The following is a 17557-nucleotide window of genomic DNA, read 5'->3' on the forward strand; positions in this document are numbered from 1 at the left end:
ACAATGCTCAGGACAAAGGCCTTGTCAATTTGGACAATAGCTGGGCTCAGACTATTGACAATGTGTTCCAAATCAGGACCAAAGAGGCAGGCTTTGCATGTAGGTGAAGCAGCCTATCATTCACCGCCTGAACAGGGACTTGAACCCTGGACCCTCAGATTAAAAGTCTGATGCTCTACCAGCTGAGCTATCCAGGCCGCTCTTTGACATTAAAAAGTCACGTGACTGAAATTTTCTGGCATACAAGTGGCTGGATTTCTGGCTTCGCCATGGACATGCTCCCGAAATTGCCACCTATAAGACAGGCTTAGGTTGGACACTGCCCACACGGACTAGCCAAACACCTTCTGGGTAAAAGATTTTATGGTCAGATAAGACAAAGGTTGAGCCAGTCACTGACACATTCGACTTTTGATCTGAGTGTCCAGGATTCAAGCCCCTGTTCAGGTGACCAGTGATAGGCTCTGAAGTTCATTTGCCAAAGCCTCCTTTTTGCCCCCAAAACACAGGGGCACCAGGAACGGGACTGGTGCCCCTTCTTACATTTGACAGGCTGAGCCCTGACCTGGAAAAGCCGAAAACCCGTTCCACAGCTGAAATAGCTGGGAGAGCGTCAGACTGAAGATCTAAAGGTCCCAGATTTCAGTACAGTGCTGTGTCCTTCTTGACTCGACAGAGGAACTGAAAAGACTTGTGTCGCCCCACACACAACCGAAGTGTCTACCTCACATGCATATATTGCCAGCTGATGTATGACATCAGCTGTCACGGACCTTACCGTCATTCTGGGAACTCATCCTGATCTTGGGAAACCACTGATATGGTATTTATAGATGTGTATTTCAACTCAAATCCTCAAATAAAAAAAACCCTAATCACACACACTTAACGTAAAAGGAGGTGACCGTCCAAGACGCAGAAGTCGGTCCCACCAAGACTTGAACTTGGATCACTGGATTCAGAGTCCAGAGTGCTAACCATTACACCATGGAACCGGCGATAGCAAGTGTCTGACATTGTCTGATCCCCAAGTACACAGTGTCAGACTACGATAAAGTTGACAGCATTCCATTATTTGATCGTTTTTTAGGGAAATTACGTTAAAAGGTTATAATCAAGTCAAAAGTCAGCCTATACAGACGGAGGGCTTGTCCAGGAGTTGAACCTGGGACCTCTCGCACCCGAAGCGAGAATCATACCACTAGACCAACAAGCCCTTGGTAGCTTGAGAGAGCGGCTGTTTGTTGCTGAGCATTTCGGCCGAAACGACAGGATTCCCTTGGTACCAAAATTGACATGATGCGATTGCATTGGTAAATTGCGTCGTCGTGGTTTTGACGTTTGTTATTGTTTTTAAGGGCAAAGAGTAACTTAGGTGCAAATTCTGCAGCTTTGCGGGCGCTGTGGCTGAGTCGGTCAAAGTGCCTGTCTCGTAAACAGGAGATTCTGGGTTCAAAGCCCAGCAGTGCCTTTAGGCTGTTTCCATGGCTCCTTCACGGCTACTTTTGAAACATTTCAAACCATGTTTTTCTATGAGAATCCTTGTTGCGTTGAAGAAAATCCCATCATTTCTGAAGGCAATAATACCCTGATCAATTTGGACACGACCGACCTACCGACTTCCGGCTTAGTCGAGGCAGAATATGTGAGCTCGCCTTGGACTGAGAAGATGTGGATGGAGAAAGAAGCTCCTGTCCTGAAATTGCCACCTCTAAGCTCCACTTACATTTGAAGTGCCCACTTGGACAAGCCAAATGTCTTCTGGACAAAAGTTCCACAGTCAGACGAGCAGTCCCTGTTCAGGTGACCAGTGATAGGCTCTGAGATTCATCTGCGAAGACCTCCTTTTAGCCGGCAAAAGACAAGGGCAACCCGCCCAGCCTGGTTACATTTGAAGAACTGAGGCCTGACTGGAAAAGCGGAAATGCTGTGTTGCAGCTGAAATAGCTCAGTTGGGAGAGCGTTAGACTGAAGATCTAAAGGTCCCTGGTTCAATCCCGGGTTTCAGCACAGTTGAAATGTTGTTCTTGCCTTGCCAGATCATTTAAAAAGCCTTGCTGAACGTGTCTCTGGTTAATGAGTGACACAGATTTCGTTCTGAAAATCCAGCGAACGTTCGGGGAGCTTACGATCCAAACACTACAATGGCACAAGTTGATGACGCCAAGGTGATATTTGAAAGCCCAACAGTGGCTCGGTTGTTTCCATGTTTGACGAAAATCCCATTTTTTCTGGAACTGGTCTTGTGTGCTACAATGCTCAGGACAAAGGCCTTGTCAATTTGGACAATAGCTGGGCTCAGACTATTGACAATGTGTTCCAAATCAGGACCAAAGAGGCAGGCTTTGCATGTAGGTGAAGCAGCCTATCATTCACCGCCTGAACAGGGACTTGAACCCTGGACCCTCAGATTAAAAGTCTGATGCTCTACCAGCTGAGCTATCCAGGCCGCTCTTTGACATTAAAAAGTCACGTGACTGAAATTTTCTGGCATACAAGTGGCTGGATTTCTGGCTTCGCCATGGACATGCTCCCGAAATTGCCACCTATAAGACAGGCTTAGGTTGGACACTGCCCACACGGACTAGCCAAACACCTTCTGGGTAAAAGATTTTATGGTCAGATAAGACAAAGGTTGAGCCAGTCACTGACACATTCGACTTTTGATCTGAGTGTCCAGGATTCAAGCCCCTGTTCAGGTGACCAGTGATAGGCTCTGAAGTTCATTTGCCAAAGCCTCCTTTTTGCCCCCAAAACACAGGGGCACCAGGAACGGGACTGGTGCCCCTTCTTACATTTGACAGGCTGAGCCCTGACCTGGAAAAGCCGAAAACCCGTTCCACAGCTGAAATAGCTGGGAGAGCGTCAGACTGAAGATCTAAAGGTCCCAGATTTCAGTACAGTGCTGTGTCCTTCTTGACTCGACAGAGGAACTGAAAAGACTTGTGTCGCCCCACACACAACCAAAGTGTCTACCTCACATGCATATATTGCCAGCTGATGTATGACATCAGCTGTCACGGACCTTACCGTCATTCTGGGAACTCATCCTGATCTTGGGAAACCACTGATATGGTATTTATAGATATGTATTTCAACTCAAATCCTCAAATAAAAAAACCCTAATCACACACACTTAACGTAAAAGGAGGTGACCGTCCAAAACGCAGAAGTCGGTCCCACCAAGACTTGAACTTGGATCACTGGATTCAGAGTCCAGAGTGCTAACCATTACACCATGGAACCGGCGATAGCAAGTGTCTGACATTGTCTGATCCCCAAGTACACAGTGTCAGACTACGATAAAGTTGACAGCATTCCATTATTTGATCGTTTTTTAGGGAAATTACGTTAAAAGGTTATAATCAAGTCAAAAGTCAGCCTATACAGACGGAGGGCTTGTCCAGGAGTTGAACCTGGGACCTCTCGCACCCTAAGCGAGAATCATACCACTAGACCAACAAGCCCTTGGTAGCTTGAGAGGGCGGCTGTTTGTTGCTGAGAATTTCGGCCGAAACGACAGGATTCCCTTGGTACCAAAATTGACATGATGCGATTGCATTGGTAAATTGCGTCGTCGTGGTTTTGACGTTTGTTATTGTTTTTAAGGGCAAAGAGTAATTTAGGTGCAAATTCTGCAGCTTTGCGGGCGCTGTGGCTGAGTCGGTCAAAGTGCCTGTCTCGTAAACAGGAGATTCTGGGTTCAAATCCCAGCAGTGCCTTTAGGCTGTTTCCATGGCTTCTTCACGGCTACTTTTGAAACATTTCAAACCATGTTTTTCTATGAGAATCCTTGTTGCGTTGAAGAAAATCCCATCATTTCTGAAGGCAATAATACCCTGATCAATTTGGACACGACCGACCTACCGACTTCCGGCTTAGTCGAGGCAGATTATGTGAGCTCGCCTTGGACTGAGAAGATGTGGATGGAGAAAGAAGCTCCTGTCCTGAAATTGCCACCTCTAAGCTCCACTTACATTTGAAGTGCCCACTTGGACAAGCCAAATGTCTTCTGGACAAAAGTTCCACAGTCAGACGAGCAGTCCCTGTTCAGGTGACCAGTGATAGGCTCTGAGATTCATCTGCGAAGACCTCCTTTTAGCCGGCAAAAGACAAGGGCAACCCGCCCAGCCTGGTTACATTTGAAGAACTGAGGCCTGACTGGAAAAGCGGAAATGGTGTGTTGCAGCTGAAGTAGCTCAGTTGGGAGAGCGTTAGACTGAAGATCTAAAGGTCCCTGGTTCAATCCCGGGTTTCAGCACAGTTGAAATGTTGTTCTTGCCTTGCCAGATCATTTCAAAAGCCTTGCTGAACGTGTCTCTGGTTAATGAGTGACACAGATTTCGTTCTGAAAATCCAGCGAACGTTCGGGGAGCTTACGATCCAAACACTACAATGGCACAAGTTGATGACGCCAAGGTGATATTTGAAAGCCCAACAGTGGCTCGGTTGTTTCCATGTTTGACGAAAATCCCATTTTTTCTGGAACTGGTCTTGTGTGCTACAATGCTCAGGACAAAGGCCTTGTCAATTTGGACAATAGCTGGGCTCAGACTATTGACAATGTGTTCCAAATCAGGACCAAAGAGGCAGGCTTTGCATGTAGGTGAAGCAGCCTATCATTCACCGCCTGAACAGGGACTTGAACCCTGGACCCTCAGATTAAAAGTCTGATGCTCTACCAGCTGAGCTATCCAGGCCGCTCTTTGACATTAAAAAGTCACGTGACTGAAATTTTCTGGCATACAAGTGGCTGGATTTCTGGCTTCGCCATGGACATGCTCCCGAAATTGCCACCTATAAGACAGGCTTAGGTTGGACACTGCCCACACGGACTAGCCAAACACCTTCTGGGTAAAAGATTTTATGGTCAGATAAGACAAAGGTTGAGCCAGTCACTGACACATTCGACTTTTGATCTGAGTGTCCAGGATTCAAGCCCCTGTTCAGGTGACCAGTGATAGGCTCTGAAGTTCATTTGCCAAAGCCTCCTTTTTGCCCCCAAAACACAGGGGCACCAGGAACGGGACTGGTGCCCCTTCTTACATTTGACAGGCTGAGCCCTGACCTGGAAAAGCCGAAAACCCGTTCCACAGCTGAAATAGCTGGGAGAGCGTCAGACTGAAGATCTAAAGGTCCCAGATTTCAGTACAGTGCTGTGTCCTTCTTGACTCGACAGAGGAACTGAAAAGACTTGTGTCGCCCCACACACAACCGAAGTGTCTACCTCACATGCATATATTGCCAGCTGATGTATGACATCAGCTGTCACGGACCTTACCGTCATTCTGGGAACTCATCCTGATCTTGGGAAACCACTGATATGGTATTTATAGATATGTATTTCAACTCAAATCCTCAAATAAAAAAAACCCTAATCACACACACTTAACGTAAAAGGAGGTGACCGTCCAAGACGCAGAAGTCGGTCCCACCAAGACTTGAACTTGGATCACTGGATTCAGAGTCCAGAGTGCTAACCATTACACCATGGAACCGGCGATAGCAAGTGTCTGACATTGTCTGATCCCCAAGTACACAGTGTCAGACTACGATAAAGTTGACAGCATTCCATTATTTGATCGTTTTTTAGGGAAATTACGTTAAAAGGTTATAATCAAGTCAAAAGTCAGCCTATACAGACGGAGGAGTTGAACCTGGGACCTCTCGCACCCGAAGCGAGAATCATACCACTAGACCAACAAGCCCTTGGTAGCTTGAGAGAGCGGCTGTTTGTTGCTGAGCATTTCGGCCGAAACGACAGGATTCCCTTGGTACCAAAATTGACATGATGCGATTGCATTGGTAAATTGCGTCGTCGTGGTTTTGACGTTTGTTATTGTTTTTAAGGGCAAAGAGTAACTTAGGTGCAAATTCTGCAGCTTTGCGGGCGCTGTGGCTGAGTCGGTCAAAGTGCCTGTCTCGTAAACAGGAGATTCTGGGTTCAAAGCCCAGCAGTGCCTTTAGGCTGTTTCCATGGCTCCTTCACGGCTACTTTTGAAACATTTCAAACCATGTTTTTCTATGAGAATCCTTGTTGCGTTGAAGAAAATCCCATCATTTCTGAAGGCAATAATACCCTGATCAATTTGGACACGACCGACCTACCGACTTCCGGCTTAGTCGAGGCAGAATATGTGAGCTCGCCTTGGACTGAGAAGATGTGGATGGAGAAAGAAGCTCCTGTCCTGAAATTGCCACCTCTAAGCTCCACTTACATTTGAAGTGCCCACTTGGACAAGCCAAATGTCTTCTGGACAAAAGTTCCACAGTCAGACGAGCAGTCCCTGTTCAGGTGACCAGTGATAGGCTCTGAGATTCATCTGCGAAGACCTCCTTTTAGCCGGCAAAAGACAAGGGCAACCCGCCCAGCCTGGTTACATTTGAAGAACTGAGGCCTGACTGGAAAAGCGGAAATGGTGTGTTGCAGCTGAAATAGCTCAGTTGGGAGAGCGTTAGACTGAAGATCTAAAGGTCCCTGGTTCAATCCCGGGTTTCAGCACAGTTGAAATGTTGTTCTTGCCTTGCCAGATCATTTAAAAAGCCTTGCTGAACGTGTCTCTGGTTAATGAGTGACACAGATTTCGTTCTGAAAATCCAGCGAACGTTCGGGGAGCTTACGATCCAAACACTACAATGGCACAAGTTGATGACGCCAAGGTGATATTTGAAAGCCCAACAGTGGCTCGGTTGTTTCCATGTTTGACGAAAATCCCATTTTTTCTGGAACTGGTCTTGTGTGCTACAATGCTCAGGACAAAGGCCTTGTCAATTTGGACAATAGCTGGGCTCAGACTATTGACAATGTGTTCCAAATCAGGACCAAAGAGGCAGGCTTTGCATGTAGGTGAAGCAGCCTATCATTCACCGCCTGAACAGGGACTTGAACCCTGGACCCTCAGATTAAAAGTCTGATGCTCTACCAGCTGAGCTATCCAGGCCGCTCTTTGACATTAAAAAGTCACGTGACTGAAATTTTCTGGCATACAAGTGGCTGGATTTCTGGCTTCGCCATGGACATGCTCCCGAAATTGCCACCTATAAGACAGGCTTAGGTTGGACACTGCCCACACGGACTAGCCAAACACCTTCTGGGTAAAAGATTTTATGGTCAGATAAGACAAAGGTTGAGCCAGTCACTGACACATTCGACTTTTGATCTGAGTGTCCAGGATTCAAGCCCCTGTTCAGGTGACCAGTGATAGGCTCTGAAGTTCATTTGCCAAAGCCTCCTTTTTGCCCCCAAAACACAGGGGCACCAGGAACGGGACTGGTGCCCCTTCTTACATTTGACAGGCTGAGCCCTGACCTGGAAAAGCCGAAAACCCGTTCCACAGCTGAAATAGCTGGGAGAGCGTCAGACTGAAGATCTAAAGGTCCCAGATTTCAGTACAGTGCTGTGTCCTTCTTGACTCGACAGAGGAACTGAAAAGACTTGTGTCGCCCCACACACAACCGAAGTGTCTACCTCACATGCATATATTGCCAGCTGATGTATGACATCAGCTGTCACGGACCTTACCGTCATTCTGGGAACTCATCCTGATCTTGGGAAACCACTGACATGGTATTTATAGATGTGTATTTCAACTCAAATCCTCAAATAAAAAAAACCCTAATCACACACACTTAACGTAAAAGGAGGTGACCGTCCAAGACGCAGAAGTCGGTCCCACCAAGACTTGAACTTGGATCACTGGATTCAGAGTCCAGAGTGCTAACCATTACACCATGGAACCGGCGATAGCAAGTGTCTGACATTGTCTGATCCCCAAGTACACAGTGTCAGACTACGATAAAGTTGACAGCATTCCATTATTTGATCGTTTTTTAGGGAAATTACGTTAAAAGGTTATAATCAAGTCAAAAGTCAGCCTATACAGACGGAGGGCTTGTCCAGGAGTTGAACCTGGGACCTCTCGCACCCGAAGCGAGAATCATACCACTAGACCAACAAGCCCTTGGTAGCTTGAGAGAGCGGCTGTTTGTTGCTGAGCATTTCGGCCGAAACGACAGGATTCCCTTGGTACCAAAATTGACATGATGCGATTGCATTGGTAAATTGCGTCGTCGTGGTTTTGACGTTTGTTATTGTTTTTAAGGGCAAAGAGTAACTTAGGTGCAAATTCTGCAGCTTTGCGGGCGCTGTGGCTGAGTCGGTCAAAGTGCCTGTCTCGTAAACAGGAGATTCTGGGTTCAAAGCCCAGCAGTGCCTTTAGGCTGTTTCCATGGCTCCTTCACGGCTACTTTTGAAACATTTCAAACCATGTTTTTCTATGAGAATCCTTGTTGCGTTGAAGAAAATCCCATCATTTCTGAAGGCAATAATACCCTGATCAATTTGGACACGACCGACCTACCGACTTCCGGCTTAGTCGAGGCAGAATATGTGAGCTCGCCTTGGACTGAGAAGATGTGGATGGAGAAAGAAGCTCCTGTCCTGAAATTGCCACCTCTAAGCTCCACTTACATTTGAAGTGCCCACTTGGACAAGCCAAATGTCTTCTGGACAAAAGTTCCACAGTCAGACGAGCAGTCCCTGTTCAGGTGACCAGTGATAGGCTCTGAGATTCATCTGCGAAGACCTCCTTTTAGCCGGCAAAAGACAAGGGCAACCCGCCCAGCCTGGTTACATTTGAAGAACTGAGGCCTGACTGGAAAAGCGGAAATGCTGTGTTGCAGCTGAAATAGCTCAGTTGGGAGAGCGTTAGACTGAAGATCTAAAGGTCCCTGGTTCAATCCCGGGTTTCAGCACAGTTGAAATGTTGTTCTTGCCTTGCCAGATCATTTAAAAAGCCTTGCTGAACGTGTCTCTGGTTAATGAGTGACACAGATTTCGTTCTGAAAATCCAGCGAACGTTCGGGGAGCTTACGATCCAAACACTACAATGGCACAAGTTGATGACGCCAAGGTGATATTTGAAAGCCCAACAGTGGCTCGGTTGTTTCCATGTTTGACGAAAATCCCATTTTTTCTGGAACTGGTCTTGTGTGCTACAATGCTCAGGACAAAGGCCTTGTCAATTTGGACAATAGCTGGGCTCAGACTATTGACAATGTGTTCCAAATCAGGACCAAAGAGGCAGGCTTTGCATGTAGGTGAAGCAGCCTATCATTCACCGCCTGAACAGGGACTTGAACCCTGGACCCTCAGATTAAAAGTCTGATGCTCTACCAGCTGAGCTATCCAGGCCGCTCTTTGACATTAAAAAGTCACGTGACTGAAATTTTCTGGCATACAAGTGGCTGGATTTCTGGCTTCGCCATGGACATGCTCCCGAAATTGCCACCTATAAGACAGGCTTAGGTTGGACACTGCCCACACGGACTAGCCAAACACCTTCTGGGTAAAAGATTTTATGGTCAGATAAGACAAAGGTTGAGCCAGTCACTGACACATTCGACTTTTGATCTGAGTGTCCAGGATTCAAGCCCCTGTTCAGGTGACCAGTGATAGGCTCTGAAGTTCATTTGCCAAAGCCTCCTTTTTGCCCCCAAAACACAGGGGCACCAGGAACGGGACTGGTGCCCCTTCTTACATTTGACAGGCTGAGCCCTGACCTGGAAAAGCCGAAAACCCGTTCCACAGCTGAAATAGCTGGGAGAGCGTCAGACTGAAGATCTAAAGGTCCCAGATTTCAGTACAGTGCTGTGTCCTTCTTGACTCGACAGAGGAACTGAAAAGACTTGTGTCGCCCCACACACAACCAAAGTGTCTACCTCACATGCATATATTGCCAGCTGATGTATGACATCAGCTGTCACGGACCTTACCGTCATTCTGGGAACTCATCCTGATCTTGGGAAACCACTGATATGGTATTTATAGATATGTATTTCAACTCAAATCCTCAAATAAAAAAACCCTAATCACACACACTTAACGTAAAAGGAGGTGACCGTCCAAAACGCAGAAGTCGGTCCCACCAAGACTTGAACTTGGATCACTGGATTCAGAGTCCAGAGTGCTAACCATTACACCATGGAACCGGCGATAGCAAGTGTCTGACATTGTCTGATCCCCAAGTACACAGTGTCAGACTACGATAAAGTTGACAGCATTCCATTATTTGATCGTTTTTTAGGGAAATTACGTTAAAAGGTTATAATCAAGTCAAAAGTCAGCCTATACAGACGGAGGGCTTGTCCAGGAGTTGAACCTGGGACCTCTCGCACCCTAAGCGAGAATCATACCACTAGACCAACAAGCCCTTGGTAGCTTGAGAGGGCGGCTGTTTGTTGCTGAGAATTTCGGCCGAAACGACAGGATTCCCTTGGTACCAAAATTGACATGATGCGATTGCATTGGTAAATTGCGTCGTCGTGGTTTTGACGTTTGTTATTGTTTTTAAGGGCAAAGAGTAATTTAGGTGCAAATTCTGCAGCTTTGCGGGCGCTGTGGCTGAGTCGGTCAAAGTGCCTGTCTCGTAAACAGGAGATTCTGGGTTCAAATCCCAGCAGTGCCTTTAGGCTGTTTCCATGGCTTCTTCACGGCTACTTTTGAAACATTTCAAACCATGTTTTTCTATGAGAATCCTTGTTGCGTTGAAGAAAATCCCATCATTTCTGAAGGCAATAATACCCTGATCAATTTGGACACGACCGACCTACCGACTTCCGGCTTAGTCGAGGCAGATTATGTGAGCTCGCCTTGGACTGAGAAGATGTGGATGGAGAAAGAAGCTCCTGTCCTGAAATTGCCACCTCTAAGCTCCACTTACATTTGAAGTGCCCACTTGGACAAGCCAAATGTCTTCTGGACAAAAGTTCCACAGTCAGACGAGCAGTCCCTGTTCAGGTGACCAGTGATAGGCTCTGAGATTCATCTGCGAAGACCTCCTTTTAGCCGGCAAAAGACAAGGGCAACCCGCCCAGCCTGGTTACATTTGAAGAACTGAGGCCTGACTGGAAAAGCGGAAATGGTGTGTTGCAGCTGAAGTAGCTCAGTTGGGAGAGCGTTAGACTGAAGATCTAAAGGTCCCTGGTTCAATCCCGGGTTTCAGCACAGTTGAAATGTTGTTCTTGCCTTGCCAGATCATTTCAAAAGCCTTGCTGAACGTGTCTCTGGTTAATGAGTGACACAGATTTCGTTCTGAAAATCCAGCGAACGTTCGGGGAGCTTACGATCCAAACACTACAATGGCACAAGTTGATGACGCCAAGGTGATATTTGAAAGCCCAACAGTGGCTCGGTTGTTTCCATGTTTGACGAAAATCCCATTTTTTCTGGAACTGGTCTTGTGTGCTACAATGCTCAGGACAAAGGCCTTGTCAATTTGGACAATAGCTGGGCTCAGACTATTGACAATGTGTTCCAAATCAGGACCAAAGAGGCAGGCTTTGCATGTAGGTGAAGCAGCCTATCATTCACCGCCTGAACAGGGACTTGAACCCTGGACCCTCAGATTAAAAGTCTGATGCTCTACCAGCTGAGCTATCCAGGCCGCTCTTTGACATTAAAAAGTCACGTGACTGAAATTTTCTGGCATACAAGTGGCTGGATTTCTGGCTTCGCCATGGACATGCTCCCGAAATTGCCACCTATAAGACAGGCTTAGGTTGGACACTGCCCACACGGACTAGCCAAACACCTTCTGGGTAAAAGATTTTATGGTCAGATAAGACAAAGGTTGAGCCAGTCACTGACACATTCGACTTTTGATCTGAGTGTCCAGGATTCAAGCCCCTGTTCAGGTGACCAGTGATAGGCTCTGAAGTTCATTTGCCAAAGCCTCCTTTTTGCCCCCAAAACACAGGGGCACCAGGAACGGGACTGGTGCCCCTTCTTACATTTGACAGGCTGAGCCCTGACCTGGAAAAGCCGAAAACCCGTTCCACAGCTGAAATAGCTGGGAGAGCGTCAGACTGAAGATCTAAAGGTCCCAGATTTCAGTACAGTGCTGTGTCCTTCTTGACTCGACAGAGGAACTGAAAAGACTTGTGTCGCCCCACACACAACCGAAGTGTCTACCTCACATGCATATATTGCCAGCTGATGTATGACATCAGCTGTCACGGACCTTACCGTCATTCTGGGAACTCATCCTGATCTTGGGAAACCACTGATATGGTATTTATAGATATGTATTTCAACTCAAATCCTCAAATAAAAAAACCCTAATCACACACACTTAACGTAAAAGGAGGTGACCGTCCAAAACGCAGAAGTCGGTCCCACCAAGACTTGAACTTGGATCACTGGATTCAGAGTCCAGAGTGCTAACCATTACACCATGGAACCGGCGATAGCAAGTGTCTGACATTGTCTGATCCCCAAGTACACAGTGTCAGACTACGATAAAGTTGACAGCATTCCATTATTTGATCGTTTTTTAGGGAAATTACGTTAAAAGGTTATAATCAAGTCAAAAGTCAGCCTATACAGACGGAGGGCTTGTCCAGGAGTTGAACCTGGGACCTCTCGCACCCTAAGCGAGAATCATACCACTAGACCAACAAGCCCTTGGTAGCTTGAGAGGGCGGCTGTTTGTTGCTGAGAATTTCGGCCGAAACGACAGGATTCCCTTGGTACCAAAATTGACATGATGCGATTGCATTGGTAAATTGCGTCGTCGTGGTTTTGACGTTTGTTATTGTTTTTAAGGGCAAAGAGTAATTTAGGTGCAAATTCTGCAGCTTTGCGGGCGCTGTGGCTGAGTCGGTCAAAGTGCCTGTCTCGTAAACAGGAGATTCTGGGTTCAAATCCCAGCAGTGCCTTTAGGCTGTTTCCATGGCTTCTTCACGGCTACTTTTGAAACATTTCAAACCATGTTTTTCTATGAGAATCCTTGTTGCGTTGAAGAAAATCCCATCATTTCTGAAGGCAATAATACCCTGATCAATTTGGACACGACCGACCTACCGACTTCCGGCTTAGTCGAGGCAGATTATGTGAGCTCGCCTTGGACTGAGAAGATGTGGATGGAGAAAGAAGCTCCTGTCCTGAAATTGCCACCTCTAAGCTCCACTTACATTTGAAGTGCCCACTTGGACAAGCCAAATGTCTTCTGGACAAAAGTTCCACAGTCAGACGAGCAGTCCCTGTTCAGGTGACCAGTGATAGGCTCTGAGATTCATCTGCGAAGACCTCCTTTTAGCCGGCAAAAGACAAGGGCAACCCGCCCAGCCTGGTTACATTTGAAGAACTGAGGCCTGACTGGAAAAGCGGAAATGGTGTGTTGCAGCTGAAGTAGCTCAGTTGGGAGAGCGTTAGACTGAAGATCTAAAGGTCCCTGGTTCAATCCCGGGTTTCAGCACAGTTGAAATGTTGTTCTTGCCTTGCCAGATCATTTCAAAAGCCTTGCTGAACGTGTCTCTGGTTAATGAGTGACACAGATTTCGTTCTGAAAATCCAGCGAACGTTCGGGGAGCTTACGATCCAAACACTACAATGGCACAAGTTGATGACGCCAAGGTGATATTTGAAAGCCCAACAGTGGCTCGGTTGTTTCCATGTTTGACGAAAATCCCATTTTTTCTGGAACTGGTCTTGTGTGCTACAATGCTCAGGACAAAGGCCTTGTCAATTTGGACAATAGCTGGGCTCAGACTATTGACAATGTGTTCCAAATCAGGACCAAAGAGGCAGGCTTTGCATGTAGGTGAAGCAGCCTATCATTCACCGCCTGAACAGGGACTTGAACCCTGGACCCTCAGATTAAAAGTCTGATGCTCTACCAGCTGAGCTATCCAGGCCGCTCTTTGACATTAAAAAGTCACGTGACTGAAATTTTCTGGCATACAAGTGGCTGGATTTCTGGCTTCGCCATGGACATGCTCCCGAAATTGCCACCTATAAGACAGGCTTAGGTTGGACACTGCCCACACGGACTAGCCAAACACCTTCTGGGTAAAAGATTTTATGGTCAGATAAGACAAAGGTTGAGCCAGTCACTGACACATTCGACTTTTGATCTGAGTGTCCAGGATTCAAGCCCCTGTTCAGGTGACCAGTGATAGGCTCTGAAGTTCATTTGCCAAAGCCTCCTTTTTGCCCCCAAAACACAGGGGCACCAGGAACGGGACTGGTGCCCCTTCTTACATTTGACAGGCTGAGCCCTGACCTGGAAAAGCCGAAAACCCGTTCCACAGCTGAAATAGCTGGGAGAGCGTCAGACTGAAGATCTAAAGGTCCCAGATTTCAGTACAGTGCTGTGTCCTTCTTGACTCGACAGAGGAACTGAAAAGACTTGTGTCGCCCCACACACAACCGAAGTGTCTACCTCACATGCATATATTGCCAGCTGATGTATGACATCAGCTGTCACGGACCTTACCGTCATTCTGGGAACTCATCCTGATCTTGGGAAACCACTGATATGGTATTTATAGATATGTATTTCAACTCAAATCCTCAAATAAAAAAAACCCTAATCACACACACTTAACGTAAAAGGAGGTGACCGTCCAAGACGCAGAAGTCGGTCCCACCAAGACTTGAACTTGGATCACTGGATTCAGAGTCCAGAGTGCTAACCATTACACCATGGAACCGGCGATAGCAAGTGTCTGACATTGTCTGATCCCCAAGTACACAGTGTCAGACTACGATAAAGTTGACAGCATTCCATTATTTGATCGTTTTTTAGGGAAATTACGTTAAAAGGTTATAATCAAGTCAAAAGTCAGCCTATACAGACGGAGGGCTTGTCCAGGAGTTGAACCTGGGACCTCTCGCACCCGAAGCGAGAATCATACCACTAGACCAACAAGCCCTTGGTAGCTTGAGAGAGCGGCTGTTTGTTGCTGAGCATTTCGGCCGAAACGACAGGATTCCCTTGGTACCAAAATTGACATGATGCGATTGCATTGGTAAATTGCGTCGTCGTGGTTTTGACGTTTGTTATTGTTTTTAAGGGCAAAGAGTAACTTAGGTGCAAATTCTGCAGCTTTGCGGGCGCTGTGGCTGAGTCGGTCAAAGTGCCTGTCTCGTAAACAGGAGATTCTGGATTCAAAGCCCAGCAGTGCCTTTAGGCTGTTTCCATGGCTCCTTCACGGCTACTTTTGAAACATTTCAAACCATGTTTTTCTATGAGAATCCTTGTTGCGTTGAAGAAAATCCCATCATTTCTGAAGGCAATAATACCCTGATCAATTTGGACACGACCGACCTACCGACTTCCGGCTTAGTCGAGGCAGAATATGTGAGCTCGCCTTGGACTGAGAAGATGTGGATGGAGAAAGAAGCTCCTGTCCTGAAATTGCCACCTCTAAGCTCCACTTACATTTGAAGTGCCCACTTGGACAAGCCAAATGTCTTCTGGACAAAAGTTCCACAGTCAGACGAGCAGTCCCTGTTCAGGTGACCAGTGATAGGCTCTGAGATTCATCTGCGAAGACCTCCTTTTAGCCGGCAAAAGACAAGGGCAACCCGCCCAGCCTGGTTACATTTGAAGAACTGAGGCCTGACTGGAAAAGCGGAAATGCTGTGTTGCAGCTGAAATAGCTCAGTTGGGAGAGCGTTAGACTGAAGATCTAAAGGTCCCTGGTTCAATCCCGGGTTTCAGCACAGTTGAAATGTTGTTCTTGCCTTGCCAGATCATTTCAAAAGCCTTGCTGAACGTGTCTCTGGTTAATGAGTGACACAGATTTCGTTCTGAAAATCCAGCGAACGTTCGGGGAGCTTACGATCCAAACACTACAATGGCACAAGTTGATGACGCCAAGGTGATATTTGAAAGCCCAACAGTGGCTCGGTTGTTTCCATGTTTGACGAAAATCCCATTTTTTCTGGAACTGGTCTTGTGTGCTACAATGCTCAGGACAAAGGCCTTGTCAATTTGGACAACAGCTGGGCTCAGACTATTGACAATGTGTTCCAAATCAGGACCAAAGAGGCAGGCTTTGCATGTAGGTGAAGCAGCCTATCATTCACCGCCTGAACAGGGACTTGAACCCTGGACCCTCAGATTAAAAGTCTGATGCTCTACCAGCTGAGCTATCCAGGCCGCTCTTTGACATTAAAAAGTCACGTGACTGAAATTTTCTGGCATACAAGTGGCTGGATTTCTGGCTTCGCCATGGACATGCTCCCGAAATTGCCACCTATAAGACAGGCTTAGGTTGGACACTGCCCACACGGACTAGCCAAACACCTTCTGGGTAAAAGATTTTATGGTCAGATAAGACAAAGGTTGAGCCAGTCACTGACACATTCGACTTTTGATCTGAGTGTCCAGGATTCAAGCCCCTGTTCAGGTGACCAGTGATAGGCTCTGAAGTTCATTTGCCAAAGCCTCCTTTTTGCCCCCAAAACACAGGGGCACCAGGAACGGGACTGGTGCCCCTTCTTACATTTGACAGGCTGAGCCCTGACCTGGAAAAGCCGAAAACCCGTTCCACAGCTGAAATAGCTGGGAGAGCGTCAGACTGAAGATCTAAAGGTCCCAGATTTCAGTACAGTGCTGTGTCCTTCTTGACTCGACAGAGGAACTGAAAAGACTTGTGTCGCCCCACACACAACCGAAGTGTCTACCTCACATGCATATATTGCCAGCTGATGTATGACATCAGCTGTCACGGACCTTACCGTCATTCTGGGAACTCATCCTGATCTTGGGAAACCACTGATATGGTATTTATAGATATGTATTTCAACTCAAATCCTCAAATAAAAAAAACCCTAATCACACACACTTAACGTAAAAGGAGGTGACCGTCCAAGACGCAGAAGTCGGTCCCACCAAGACTTGAACTTGGATCACTGGATTCAGAGTCCAGAGTGCTAACCATTACACCATGGAACCGGCGATAGCAAGTGTCTGACATTGTCTGATCCCCAAGTACACAGTGTCAGACTACGATAAAGTTGACAGCATTCCATTATTTGATCGTTTTTTAGGGAAATTACGTTAAAAGGTTATAATCAAGTCAAAAGTCAGCCTATACAGACGGAGGGCTTGTCCAGGAGTTGAACCTGGGACCTCTCGCACCCGAAGCGAGAATCATACCACTAGACCAACAAGCCCTTGGTAGCTTGAGAGAGCGGCTGTTTGTTGCTGAGCATTTCGGCCGAAACGACAGGATTCCCTTGGTACCAAAATTGACATGATGCGATTGCATTGGTAAATTGCGTCGTCGTGGTTTTGACGTTTGTTATTGTTTTTAAGGGCAAAGAGTAACTTAGGTGCAAATTCTGCAGCTTTGCGGGCGCTGTGGCTGAGTCGGTCAAAGTGCCTGTCTCGTAAACAGGAGATTCTGGGTTCAAAGCCCAGCAGTGCCTTTAGGCTGTTTCCATGGCTCCTTCACGGCTACTTTTGAAACATTTCAAACCATGTTTTTCTATGAGAATCCTTGTTGCGTTGAAGAAAATCCCATCATTTCTGAAGGCAATAATACCCTGATCAATTTGGACACGACCGACCTACCGACTTCCGGCTTAGTCGAGGCAGAATATGTGAGCTCGCCTTGGACTGAGAAGATGTGGATGGAGAAAGAAGCTCCTGTCCTGAAATTGCCACCTCTAAGCTCCACTTACATTTGAAGTGCCCACTTGGACAAGCCAAATGTCTTCTGGACAAAAGTTCCACAGTCAGACGAGCAGTCCCTGTTCAGGTGA

General features: G+C 46.9%; 32 non-coding genes across 32 annotated transcripts; 9 read left to right on the forward strand and 23 right to left on the reverse strand.

Annotated features, from left to right (window-relative positions):
• Window positions 1–124: 124 nt before the first annotated feature.
• Window positions 125–197, reverse strand: trnak-uuu (transfer RNA lysine (anticodon UUU)). The gene has a single exon. It is a non-coding gene; the product is annotated as a tRNA-Lys (tRNA).
• A 726-nt stretch (window positions 198–923) lies between these two features.
• trnaq-cug (transfer RNA glutamine (anticodon CUG)) lies at window positions 924–995 on the reverse strand. Its single transcript has one exon. It is a non-coding gene; the product is annotated as a tRNA-Gln (tRNA).
• Window positions 996–1144: 149 nt separating this feature from the next.
• Window positions 1145–1216, reverse strand: trnap-cgg (transfer RNA proline (anticodon CGG)). The gene has a single exon. It is a non-coding gene; the product is annotated as a tRNA-Pro (tRNA).
• Window positions 1217–1937: 721 nt separating this feature from the next.
• On the forward strand, window positions 1938–2010 carry trnaf-gaa (transfer RNA phenylalanine (anticodon GAA)). The gene has a single exon. It is a non-coding gene; the product is annotated as a tRNA-Phe (tRNA).
• Window positions 2011–2376: 366 nt separating this feature from the next.
• Window positions 2377–2449, reverse strand: trnak-uuu (transfer RNA lysine (anticodon UUU)). Its single transcript has one exon. It is a non-coding gene; the product is annotated as a tRNA-Lys (tRNA).
• A 725-nt stretch (window positions 2450–3174) lies between these two features.
• On the reverse strand, window positions 3175–3246 carry trnaq-cug (transfer RNA glutamine (anticodon CUG)). Its single transcript has one exon. It is a non-coding gene; the product is annotated as a tRNA-Gln (tRNA).
• Window positions 3247–3395: 149 nt separating this feature from the next.
• On the reverse strand, window positions 3396–3467 carry trnap-agg (transfer RNA proline (anticodon AGG)). Its single transcript has one exon. It is a non-coding gene; the product is annotated as a tRNA-Pro (tRNA).
• Window positions 3468–3648: 181 nt separating this feature from the next.
• On the forward strand, window positions 3649–3722 carry trnat-cgu (transfer RNA threonine (anticodon CGU)). Its single transcript has one exon. It is a non-coding gene; the product is annotated as a tRNA-Thr (tRNA).
• A 905-nt stretch (window positions 3723–4627) lies between these two features.
• Window positions 4628–4700, reverse strand: trnak-uuu (transfer RNA lysine (anticodon UUU)). Its single transcript has one exon. It is a non-coding gene; the product is annotated as a tRNA-Lys (tRNA).
• Window positions 4701–5426: 726 nt separating this feature from the next.
• On the reverse strand, window positions 5427–5498 carry trnaq-cug (transfer RNA glutamine (anticodon CUG)). The gene has a single exon. It is a non-coding gene; the product is annotated as a tRNA-Gln (tRNA).
• A 931-nt stretch (window positions 5499–6429) lies between these two features.
• Window positions 6430–6502, forward strand: trnaf-gaa (transfer RNA phenylalanine (anticodon GAA)). Its single transcript has one exon. It is a non-coding gene; the product is annotated as a tRNA-Phe (tRNA).
• A 366-nt stretch (window positions 6503–6868) lies between these two features.
• On the reverse strand, window positions 6869–6941 carry trnak-uuu (transfer RNA lysine (anticodon UUU)). Its single transcript has one exon. It is a non-coding gene; the product is annotated as a tRNA-Lys (tRNA).
• Window positions 6942–7667: 726 nt separating this feature from the next.
• trnaq-cug (transfer RNA glutamine (anticodon CUG)) lies at window positions 7668–7739 on the reverse strand. The gene has a single exon. It is a non-coding gene; the product is annotated as a tRNA-Gln (tRNA).
• A 149-nt stretch (window positions 7740–7888) lies between these two features.
• On the reverse strand, window positions 7889–7960 carry trnap-cgg (transfer RNA proline (anticodon CGG)). The gene has a single exon. It is a non-coding gene; the product is annotated as a tRNA-Pro (tRNA).
• A 181-nt stretch (window positions 7961–8141) lies between these two features.
• trnat-cgu (transfer RNA threonine (anticodon CGU)) lies at window positions 8142–8215 on the forward strand. The gene has a single exon. It is a non-coding gene; the product is annotated as a tRNA-Thr (tRNA).
• A 466-nt stretch (window positions 8216–8681) lies between these two features.
• On the forward strand, window positions 8682–8754 carry trnaf-gaa (transfer RNA phenylalanine (anticodon GAA)). The gene has a single exon. It is a non-coding gene; the product is annotated as a tRNA-Phe (tRNA).
• A 366-nt stretch (window positions 8755–9120) lies between these two features.
• trnak-uuu (transfer RNA lysine (anticodon UUU)) lies at window positions 9121–9193 on the reverse strand. Its single transcript has one exon. It is a non-coding gene; the product is annotated as a tRNA-Lys (tRNA).
• Window positions 9194–9918: 725 nt separating this feature from the next.
• Window positions 9919–9990, reverse strand: trnaq-cug (transfer RNA glutamine (anticodon CUG)). The gene has a single exon. It is a non-coding gene; the product is annotated as a tRNA-Gln (tRNA).
• A 149-nt stretch (window positions 9991–10139) lies between these two features.
• On the reverse strand, window positions 10140–10211 carry trnap-agg (transfer RNA proline (anticodon AGG)). The gene has a single exon. It is a non-coding gene; the product is annotated as a tRNA-Pro (tRNA).
• A 181-nt stretch (window positions 10212–10392) lies between these two features.
• Window positions 10393–10466, forward strand: trnat-cgu (transfer RNA threonine (anticodon CGU)). The gene has a single exon. It is a non-coding gene; the product is annotated as a tRNA-Thr (tRNA).
• Window positions 10467–11371: 905 nt separating this feature from the next.
• trnak-uuu (transfer RNA lysine (anticodon UUU)) lies at window positions 11372–11444 on the reverse strand. Its single transcript has one exon. It is a non-coding gene; the product is annotated as a tRNA-Lys (tRNA).
• A 725-nt stretch (window positions 11445–12169) lies between these two features.
• Window positions 12170–12241, reverse strand: trnaq-cug (transfer RNA glutamine (anticodon CUG)). The gene has a single exon. It is a non-coding gene; the product is annotated as a tRNA-Gln (tRNA).
• Window positions 12242–12390: 149 nt separating this feature from the next.
• Window positions 12391–12462, reverse strand: trnap-agg (transfer RNA proline (anticodon AGG)). The gene has a single exon. It is a non-coding gene; the product is annotated as a tRNA-Pro (tRNA).
• A 181-nt stretch (window positions 12463–12643) lies between these two features.
• trnat-cgu (transfer RNA threonine (anticodon CGU)) lies at window positions 12644–12717 on the forward strand. Its single transcript has one exon. It is a non-coding gene; the product is annotated as a tRNA-Thr (tRNA).
• A 905-nt stretch (window positions 12718–13622) lies between these two features.
• Window positions 13623–13695, reverse strand: trnak-uuu (transfer RNA lysine (anticodon UUU)). Its single transcript has one exon. It is a non-coding gene; the product is annotated as a tRNA-Lys (tRNA).
• A 726-nt stretch (window positions 13696–14421) lies between these two features.
• trnaq-cug (transfer RNA glutamine (anticodon CUG)) lies at window positions 14422–14493 on the reverse strand. The gene has a single exon. It is a non-coding gene; the product is annotated as a tRNA-Gln (tRNA).
• A 149-nt stretch (window positions 14494–14642) lies between these two features.
• On the reverse strand, window positions 14643–14714 carry trnap-cgg (transfer RNA proline (anticodon CGG)). The gene has a single exon. It is a non-coding gene; the product is annotated as a tRNA-Pro (tRNA).
• Window positions 14715–15435: 721 nt separating this feature from the next.
• trnaf-gaa (transfer RNA phenylalanine (anticodon GAA)) lies at window positions 15436–15508 on the forward strand. The gene has a single exon. It is a non-coding gene; the product is annotated as a tRNA-Phe (tRNA).
• Window positions 15509–15874: 366 nt separating this feature from the next.
• trnak-uuu (transfer RNA lysine (anticodon UUU)) lies at window positions 15875–15947 on the reverse strand. The gene has a single exon. It is a non-coding gene; the product is annotated as a tRNA-Lys (tRNA).
• Window positions 15948–16673: 726 nt separating this feature from the next.
• trnaq-cug (transfer RNA glutamine (anticodon CUG)) lies at window positions 16674–16745 on the reverse strand. Its single transcript has one exon. It is a non-coding gene; the product is annotated as a tRNA-Gln (tRNA).
• Window positions 16746–16894: 149 nt separating this feature from the next.
• Window positions 16895–16966, reverse strand: trnap-cgg (transfer RNA proline (anticodon CGG)). Its single transcript has one exon. It is a non-coding gene; the product is annotated as a tRNA-Pro (tRNA).
• Window positions 16967–17147: 181 nt separating this feature from the next.
• Window positions 17148–17221, forward strand: trnat-cgu (transfer RNA threonine (anticodon CGU)). The gene has a single exon. It is a non-coding gene; the product is annotated as a tRNA-Thr (tRNA).
• Window positions 17222–17557: the final 336 nt, after the last annotated feature.

Source organism: Dunckerocampus dactyliophorus, chromosome 13 (assembly GCF_027744805.1).
Source record: "Dunckerocampus dactyliophorus isolate RoL2022-P2 chromosome 13, RoL_Ddac_1.1, whole genome shotgun sequence".
Lineage (NCBI taxonomy): Eukaryota > Metazoa > Chordata > Actinopteri > Syngnathiformes > Syngnathidae > Dunckerocampus > Dunckerocampus dactyliophorus.